A 9,696-nucleotide genomic window follows, 5' to 3' on the forward strand; every position below is an offset into this window, starting at 1 on the left:
AGATTTTGAGTTACTTGCGCAGGACGGCTGTGTGTCCTGGACCATGAAGAAAGACAGACTTGTTGCTTATCTGCTTTCTCTTTTTGCTTTCCTTTGGTTCTGCCGGCCCGACTCCCTTTCCCTAATTAGGACTCCACAAGGGGATGAGGGTGGCCAGGTAATAGGTGCTTGCTGCTGATTGGTTGGGGCGGAGATGAAATGATAGGAGTCCAAGCTGTCCTCCTGCAGGCAGAATTGCTTCTGGGCAGGGACACAGGGGTGGGTTTGGTGGGGGATTCAGGAGAGTTCAGGTGGAGTCATGAATGTCTGACATGCAAAAATCCTTCAAAGACATCTCAAAAGGCCAATCTTAGGGCTGAAGTTCCTCTCCTCCTCCAAGCCTGATGGCCTCCCACTGGCTTTACAAAAGGCTTGCGGGAGGAGAGGAGTTTCAGGCAAGGCCTATTACCATTTAAATGATAACCTAAAATGTCTTCCAAAGTTAGCTTGGCCCAGTAGCCCCCAAATAATCAAGGGAAAGGCAAGATGGTGGAGGCGGAGGGTGTTAACTCTGCTTACTATTGTAATTTTTCTCAGTGATATAATTTTCGCAAAGGCAGTTTCAGGTAGACTACTGATCATTGCCAACTGGTGTGTTGACAAAAAGAGTTAAACTCTAAAATATTTAAAGAGATTTATGCTGAGCCAAATATGAGTGACCAAGGCTCATGACATAGCCCCTCAAAGTCCTAAGAACAGGTGCCCAAGGTGGTTGGTTTATAGCTTTTATACATTTTATTTTATTTTAGGCAGAGTCTCGTTCTGTTGCCCAGGCTGGAGTGCAGTGGCACTCACTGCAACCTCTGCCTCCCAGGTTCTAGCAATTCTTGTGCCTCAGCCACCCACGTAGCTGGGATTACAGGTGTGCGCTACCATGTCTGGCTAATTTTTGTATTTTTATTAGAGACGAAGTTTCACCATGTTGGCTAGGCTGGTCTCGAACTCTTGGCCTCAAGTGATCCTCCTGCTTTGGCCTCCCAAAGTGCTGGGATTACAGGCGTGAGCCACCACCCCTGGCCATTTTTTTTTTTTTTCGAGAGGGAGTCTTGCTCTGTTGCCCAGGCTGGAGTGCAGTGGCACAATCTCGGCTCACTGCAACCTATGCCTCCTGGGCTCAAGTGATTCTCCTGTCTTAGCCTCCTGAGTAGCTGGGATTACAGGTGCTCGCCACCATGCCCGTTAAGTTTTGTATTTTTAGTAGAGACGAGGTTTCACCATGTTGGCCAGGTTGGTTTCAAACTCCTGACCTCAAGTGATCCGCCCGCCTCGGCCTCCCAAAGTGCCGGAATTACAGGCGTGAACCCCTGCGGCCAATTTTATACGTTTTAGAGGGACGGAAGTTACAGGCAAACGTCAATCAATACACGTAAGGTGTACATTAGTTCAGTCAGGAAAGGTGGAACAATTTGGGGTGCAGGGTGGGGGGACTTCCAGATCATAGGTGAATTCCAAGATTTTCTGACTGGAAATTGGTTGAAAGAGTAAAATTATGATCTAAAGACCTGGAATCAACAGAAAGGCATGTCTGGTTTAAAGATAAGAGGTTGTGACCTTTTACCTCACATTTCTGAGAGCAAGATGGGTCACCAGCAGCTGTACTAGAGCCACCAGTGAATATTCGGCCAGGGTTCTCGTTCTTGTCGTATCTGCCCAAACCGGCATGGTCTGATCCGGAAATATACCCTCAATAATGTGCCGCCAGTGTTTCCGTCAGTATAGGACAGATATTGGTTTCATTAAGTTGCACTAATTGATCTTCCTTGAAAGGATTATCCAAGACATCTACCCAGTGAAAAACCACGATAGCGGCCGGGCGCGGTGGCTCATGCCTGAAATCCCAGCACTTTGGGAGGCTGAGGCGGGCAGATCACAAGGTCAGGAGATAGAGACCAACCTGGCCAACATGGAGAAACCCCATCTCTACTAAAAATACAAAAATTAGCTGGGCGTGGTGGCACGTGCCTGTAATCCCAGCTACTCAGGAGGCTGAGGCAGGAGAATCGCTTGAACCCGGGAGGCAGAGGTTGCAGTGAGCCGAGATCACACCACTGCACTCCAGCCTGGCAACAGAGCAAGACTCCGTCTTAAAACAAACAAACAAACAAACAAAAAAACCATGATAGCTCTTTGTACATACAATAAACAGTTTTAAAAAAGATAAGGGGTTGTGGAGACCACTTTTTTTTTTTTTTTGGACAGAGTCTCACTCTGTTGCCCAGGCTAGAGTGCAGTGGCACAATCTTGGTTAACTTCAGAGAGAAGAAGGCTTCAGAGAGAATAGATAGTAAATGTTTCTCATCAGACTTAGAAAGGTGCCAGACTGTTGGTTAAATCTCTCCTGAATCAGGAGAAGACCTGGAAAGGGAAGGGGACGCTCTACAGAGTGTCGACTTTACCTGACAAGAGGCAGCTTTGCAGGGTCGTTTCAAAATATGTCAAAGAAAAATTTATTTTGGGCTAAAATACTTCTGTTTCTTTCATGACCTGCTCTGTCATGTGATACTATACTTCAGTCAGGTTGGAATTTGGTATCTTATTGCTACAAAGAGTCTGTTTTGTCAGTCTTAAGATCTCTGTGTTGATGTGAAAGCTGGCCAGTTGTGCCTGAATTCCGAAAAGATGAGGGCAGAATGAGGCATGTCCAACCCTCCTTCCCATCATGGCCTGAACTAGTTTTGCAGGTTTACTTTGGAATGCCCTTGGCAAGAAGGGATCCGTTTAGTAGGTTAGGGGGCTTAGAATTTTATTTTTGGTTTACAGGTGCAAAGCTTATGATTTAGCCGGCGGTATTTCCTGCCTCTCCCAAGGGAGCAGATTTTGCTTCAACCCTCCCTCACCATGTAATGAGGGGCAGGTTCCTATCCCTCCCCCAGAACTAGATGGTCTTACTTATGCCCTTACTTCCACCAGGAGTGAACCTTTGCCTGTCCCCGGGGGATGGGAAGGATTCCTGCCCCTTCCCCTGAGGCTTAAGTCCTTCTGCTTCTTGTGAGACAAGGTTCTAGGAGGTAAGAAGGGGTTTATGCCCGTGAACCACTGAGGGAGCCTTTCCTGTCTCTTTTACCTCCAGTCTTTCTCATGAGCACCAAGAGGTGGAAAAGAGATTGCGAGTGAACTTGGGGTCTGCTAGATCCTGATGTACCCAGGGGGATTCTAAGTTGTCATGCTGGCCCACTTCTAGCCTCTAAGAATTCATTAAAATGTTGTTTTCCTGTCACCTGCTTTTTTGGTGGCCACTTCTTCTCCTGTGCTCTGACAAAGGTGGAAGTTTTCATGTGTCCTGTCTCTCCTGAGAGGGCACAGTCACTCTTTGGACCTCAGTTCACTTGGTTTCCTTGAAGCCTAGATTTCTGATGGGCTCAGGAAATGCCAAAATTTATAGATTACCCAGCTTTTTCTTCTTTTTATGGTAGGAGTCTCTTGTGGATTTATTTTATTTATTAATTTTATTGCACTTTTTGTAGAGATGGGGGCCTTGCTAGGTTGCCCAGGCTGGTCTTGAGCTCCTGGCTTCAAACGATCCTCCTGCCTTGGCTTCTCAAAATGCTGGGATTACAGGTGTGAGTCACCATGCCCAGCCTCTTGTGGCTTTTTTACTCTAAGTGAAAGCATAAATCCAATAATTTTTATTTTTATTGCTATTGTTTGGAGACGAGTCTCACTCTGTCACCCAGGTTGGAGTGCAGTGGTACAATCCTGGCTCACTGCAAGCTCTGCTTCCCAGGTTCAAACGATTCTTCTGCCTCAGCCTCCTGAGTAGCTGGGATTACAGGTGCACGCCACCACGCCTGGCTAATTTTGTATTTTTAGTAGAGATGGGGTTTCACCATGTTACCCAGGCTAGTTTCAAACTCCCGACCTCAGGATCCGCTCACCTCGGCCTCCCAAAGTGCTGGGATTATAGGCGTGAGCCACTGCACCCAGCCAAAATCCAATAATTTTTAATAACTCAAAATATGATTTTGATGACCTAAGTTGGTTTTTTTTTTTTCCTTTGTTCCTCTTTGTAATTTGATGCTTTGGTATATCTCAGTTCTAGTTTTTGATTTGTATCCAGGTAGTACAAGTTCTCATGGATTACATGTATGGTTTAGAATCCTGAAGTCAATGAGATGAGAGCAGACCTGCCGGGCGTGGTGGCTCACGCCTGTAATCCCAGCACTTTGGGAGGCCGAGGTGGGCGGATCACAAGGTCAGGAGATCGAGACCATCCTGGCTAACACGGTGAAACCCCGTCTCTACTAAAAATACAAAAAAATTAGCCGGGCGCAGTGGTGGGCCCCTGTAGTCCCAGCTACTCGGGAGGCTGAGGCAGGAGAATGGCGTGAACCCGAGAGGCGGAGCTTGCAGTGAGCTGAGATCCGGCCACTGCACTCCAGCCTGGGTGACAGAGCGAGACTCCGTCTCAAAAAAAAAAAAAAAAAAAGAATGAAAGAGAGCAGACCTAACATCAAACACTTGAAGTAAAGAAATTTATGTGGAAGGAATATATAAAATGAGTTTACATTGGGTAGTTTGGATAAAGCATAACATTAGAGAAGGGTACATGCAGCTAGATGTGTCTTTACCTTTAAAAAAACTTGAATAGTGAGGCTGGGTGCAGTGGCTCGTGCCTGCAATCTTAGCACTTTCGGAGGCCAAGACGGGCGGATCACTTGAGGTCAGGAATTTGAGACCAGCCTGGCCAATGTGGTGAAACTATTTTTAGTCTCTAATAAAAATACAAAAATTGGCCAGGCATGGTGGTGCATGTCTGTAATCGCAGCTACTCAGGAGGCTGAGGCAGGACAACCGCTTAAACCTGGGAGGTGGAGGTTGCAGTGAGCCGAGATGGCACCGCTGCACTCCAGCCTGGGCAAAAGAATGAGACTCAGTCTCAAAAAACAAACAAAAGAACCCCAACAAACTTGAACAGCGAGAGGAGGATATTTTGATATGTTATTTCCATTTTCAGTAATAAATACATGTGTGTATCCAAGAACTTGTTAAAATGTAGATTTGTTTATTAAAAAACTTATTAGCATAAGGTCAGGAGATCGAGACCATCCTGGCTGACACAGTGAAACCCCATCTCTACCAAAAAAGTACAAAGGAAAATTAGCCGGGTGTGGTGGCAGGCACCTGTAGTCCCAGCTACTCGGGAGGCTGAGGCAGGACAATGGTGTGAACCCAGGAGGCGGAGGTTGCAGTGAGCTGAGATCGTGCCACTGCACTCCAACCTGGGCCACAGAGCAAGACTCTGTCTCAAAAAACAAAAAACAAAAAACAAAACCTTATTAGGAGGTTTTAGTGGCAGATCAGACAGAGCTGAAGAGAGAATCTGTAAACTGAGAGAACAGAAGAAACTCACCACATGCTTCATGAGCAGCTATGAGACAGAAAATATGGAAGAGTAGTTAAAAATACATGGAGAATAGAAAGGGAAGGGTTAACCTCTATTTAATTGCAGTTCCTGGAGAAAAGAGGTAATGGGGGAAGAGAAAATACGTAAAGAGATAATAACTGGCAAGTTTCCCAGATTGAGAAGAGACCTTATCAGCTTTGAGAAGCCAAGGAATCCCAAGCATGGTAAATACAAAGAAATCTATGCCCAGAAACATCCTGGTGAAGCTTTAGAATATTAACGAAACAGGAAGTCTTGAAGCAACAACAGAAAAAGAAATTAAAGGCCTGACAGATCAAGCTCAGTCTTCTGTACAGCAACCTTGAAGCCAGAAGACAATGGAATCTTATTCATATGCTGAAAAAAAAAAAAAACTATCAACTTAGAATTCTATACCTAGTAAGAATACTTTCAAGAGGCCAGGCGCAGTGGCTCACGCCTGTAATTCCAGCACTTGGGGAGGCCGAGGCGGGTGGATCATGAGGTCAGAAGTTCGACGCCAGCCTGACCAACATGTGAAACCCCGTCTCTACTAAAAGTACAAAAATTAGCCAGGCATGGTGATGCACGCCTGTAATCCTAGCTACTCGGGAGGCTGAGGCAGGAGAATCACTTGAATTTGCAGCCTCTACCTCCCAAATTCGTGGGATCTGCCCCCCTCGGCCTCCCAAAGTGCTGGGATTACAGGTGTGAGCCACCACACGCAGCTCAATGGCTGAACTTTTAGCTTCATTTTAGCAGAGTTCAGACATCCCCATAATCCTAATCTTGTGACTTGTCATTAGTTTTACAAAGGCAGTTTAGTCCCAGAACAAAGAGGGGGTAGTTTTGGGAAGGGCTATTATCATCCTTGCTTTAAGGTTAAACCATAAACTAAATTCCTCCACAAGTTAATCTAGCCTATGCCCGGGAATGAACAAGGACAGTTTAGAGGCTAGAAGCAAGATGAAGTCGGCTAGATTACATTACTTTACTGCCATCATTTTCCTATGCCAGGTTTTACTCACTGTCATAACTTCTTTTTTTTTTTTTTTTTTTTAAGACAGAGTCGGCCGGGCGCGGTGGCTCAAGCCTGTAATCCCAGCACTTTGGGAGGCCGAGGCGGGCGGATCACGAGGTCAGGAGATCGAGATCATCCTGGCTAACCTGGTGAAACCCCATCTCTACTAAAAAAAAACAAAAAACAAACAAAAAAAAAACTAGCCGGGCGAGGTGGCGGGCGCCTGTAGTCCCAGCTGCTCGGGAGGCTGAGGCAGGAGAACGGTGTGAACCCGGGAGGCGGAGCTTGCAGTGAGCTGAGATCCGGCCACTGCACTCCAGCCTGGGCGACAGAGCGAGACTCCGTCTCAAAAAAAAAAAAAAAAAAAAAGACAGAGTCCTACTCTGTCACCCAGGCTGGAGTACAGTGGGGCAATCTCAGCTCACTGCAACCTTCACCTCCCAGATTCGAGTGATTCTCCTGCATCAGCCTCCTGAGTAGCTGGGATTAGAGGCACCTGCCACCATATCCAGCTAAGTTTTAGTAGAGACGGGTTTTGCCATGTTGGCCAGGCTGGTCTTGAGCACCTGACCTCAAGCACTCCACCTACCTTGGCCTCCCAAAGTGCTGGGATTACAGGTGTGAGCCACTGCGCCCAGCCTCTGTCATAATTTTCACAAAGGCAGTTTCAGTGGGATCACTAAACCACTCTCCTTGGCCAGGTTACCAGTTTCCCATCTGGGCACAGTGGGTTAGGGTCCTGGGAGTTGGTCCTCCCAACTCCAGTGTCTTCTGGTACCATCCTCCCTCCTTGCAGCAAATATAGTGTCTGTGGCCCAACTCTGGATTTACTGTGGCCAGAGGCTCTTAGTTACCACATTAACTGTCCCTTCCTCACTCCTTTCCCCCCCAACCATCTGCTTCTGTACCAGCTCCCCCGGCTAGGAGTCTTTCTACCTCCCCCTACCTAGGGGACTGGCCCTGCGGTGAGACCCCGCCCACACAAAGCCCCGCCCAACCCAGGAAGTCACACCTACTCAAGAAGCCCTGCCCACCCAAGAAGCCCCACCCACCAGCAAGCCACACCCATCCAAGAAACCCCACCCATCCAGGAAGCCCTGCCCAACCCATCAGATGGGCCCACTCCCCCATGAAAGCCACTATTGAGGTATTCTCAGCCCTGCTGCTATTTGGCCCCGCCATCAGGAGCCAGTCCACAGAACCCCATTAACCTTGCTGTCAAAACAGAATTTCCTGGCTGGGTGGCTCTCTCCTGTAATCCTAGCACTTTGGGAGGCTGAGGCTGGTGTATCATTTGAGGTCAGGAGTACGAGACTAACCTGGCCAACATGGTGAAACCTCGGGAGTTCTAGACCAGCCTGACTAATATGGTGAAACCCCACCTCTACTAAAATTACAAAAATTAGCTCAGCATGGTGGCATGGGCCTGTAATCCCAGCTACTCAGGAGGCTGAGGCAGGAGAATGGCTTGAACCTGGGAGACTGAGGTTGCAGTGAGCCAAGATGACGCCACTGCACTCCAGCCTGGGTGACAGAGTGAGACTCTGTCTCACAAAAACAAAAAAAACAAAGTAACAGGGTTTCTTTTTACAGACAATCTCCAAAGGCAATTTCATGATGATTAGGTTCAAACAGGATGGCACCTAGGAATTGTCCAATCTTCAACATTATCTAGAAAGTTTCTCTCAAACGATGCTTTAGTTTAAAATACTGTACCCCTCTCTCTCTCTCTCTGCATTTTCACAATCTGAGTTTTTTTTGTTTGCTTGTTTATTTTATTTTATTTTACTATTCTATTTTTTGCACTAGAACTGCCAATGGAAACACATGCAGTCCCGTGACCTCATTCTGGATTTCTCAGTTTCTAGAAATTAAATCAGCAAATTTGGAGTCCAAAGAAATAGGTTGCCAGGTGTGGTGGCTCACCCCTGTAATCCCAGCACTTTGGGAGGCTGAGGCACGTGGATCACTTGAGGTCAGGAGTTTGAGACCAGCCTGGCCAACATGGCAAAACCCCGTCTCTACTAAGAACACAAAAATTTGCTGGGCATGGTGGCGCACGCCGGTATTCCCAGCTACTCGGGAGGCTGAAGCAGGGAAATCACTTGAACCTAGGAGGCGGATGTTGCAGACAGCTGAGGTCGCACCACTGCATGCCAGCCTGGGAGACACAGCAAAACTCCATCTCAGAAAAAAAAGAAACAAAAGAAATAGGTTGTTTAAAACTTGACAATAATAGAATTTTATATGAGAAATATGGGGGTGTCTAGCATGTTTCCCTTGAGTCTAGGCTGTCAGCATTGGTGAAGTGATCACTTTGGGTTGCTGATTGAGAAGCTACTTGTTCTCTCAGAATGGAGGAATATTCAGGAGGCCAGGTCTGTGGTCTGTTAGGAACCAGGTTGCACAGCAGGAGGTGAATGGTGGGTGAGCGAGCGAAGCTTCGTCTATATTTACAGCGGCTCCTCAACACTATTATTACTGCCTGAGCTCCGCCTCCTGTCAGATCAGCTGTGGCATTAGGTTCTCATAGGAGTACCAACTGTATTGTGAACTGTGCATGAGTGATCTAGGTTGTGTGCTCCTTATGAAAATCTAATGCCTGATGATCTGTCACTGTCTCTCATCACCCACCTGCTGTGACTATCTAATTACAGGAAAACAAACTCAGGGCTCCCACTGGTTCCACATTATGGTGAGTTGTATAATTATTTCATTATATATTACAACATAATAATAGAAATAGGCTGGGTGTGGTGGCTCACGCCTGTAATCCCAGCACTTTGGGAGGCGGAGGTGGGCAGATCACCTGAGGTCAGGAGTTCGAGGCTACCCTGGCCAACATGGTGAAACACTGTCTCTACGGCTGGGCGTGGTGGCTCAAGCCTGTAATCCCAGCACTTTGAGAGGCTAAGACGGGTGATCACGAGGTCAGGAGATCGAGACCATTCTGGCTAACATGATGAAACCCCGCCTCTACTAAAAAATACAAAAAAACTAGCCGGGCGTGGTGGCGGGCACCTGTAGTCTCAGCTATTCGGGGGGCTGAGGCAGGAGAATGGCGTAAACCTGGGAGGTGGAGCTTACAGTGAGCCGAGATTTGGCCACTGCACTCCAGCCTGGGCGACAGAGCGAGACTCTGTCTAAAAACAAAAAACAAACAAAAAACAAAAAACACTATCTCTACAAAAAATACAAAAATTAGCTGGGGGTGGTGGTGGGTGCCTACAATCGCAGCTACTTGGGAGGTTGAGGCAGGAGAATGGCTTGAACC

The 9,696-nt window shown here is 47.2% G+C and overlaps 1 pseudogene; it reads left to right on the forward strand.

Moving 5' to 3' along the window:
* The first annotated feature begins 201 nt into the window (after positions 1-201).
* Positions 202-2,091, forward strand: LOC135969873 (small ribosomal subunit protein uS14-like; annotated as a pseudogene).
* The last annotated feature ends 7,605 nt before the right edge of the window (positions 2,092-9,696 follow it).

This window comes from Macaca fascicularis, chromosome 3 (genome assembly GCF_037993035.2).
Source record: "Macaca fascicularis isolate 582-1 chromosome 3, T2T-MFA8v1.1".
Taxonomy (NCBI): domain Eukaryota; kingdom Metazoa; phylum Chordata; class Mammalia; order Primates; family Cercopithecidae; genus Macaca; species Macaca fascicularis.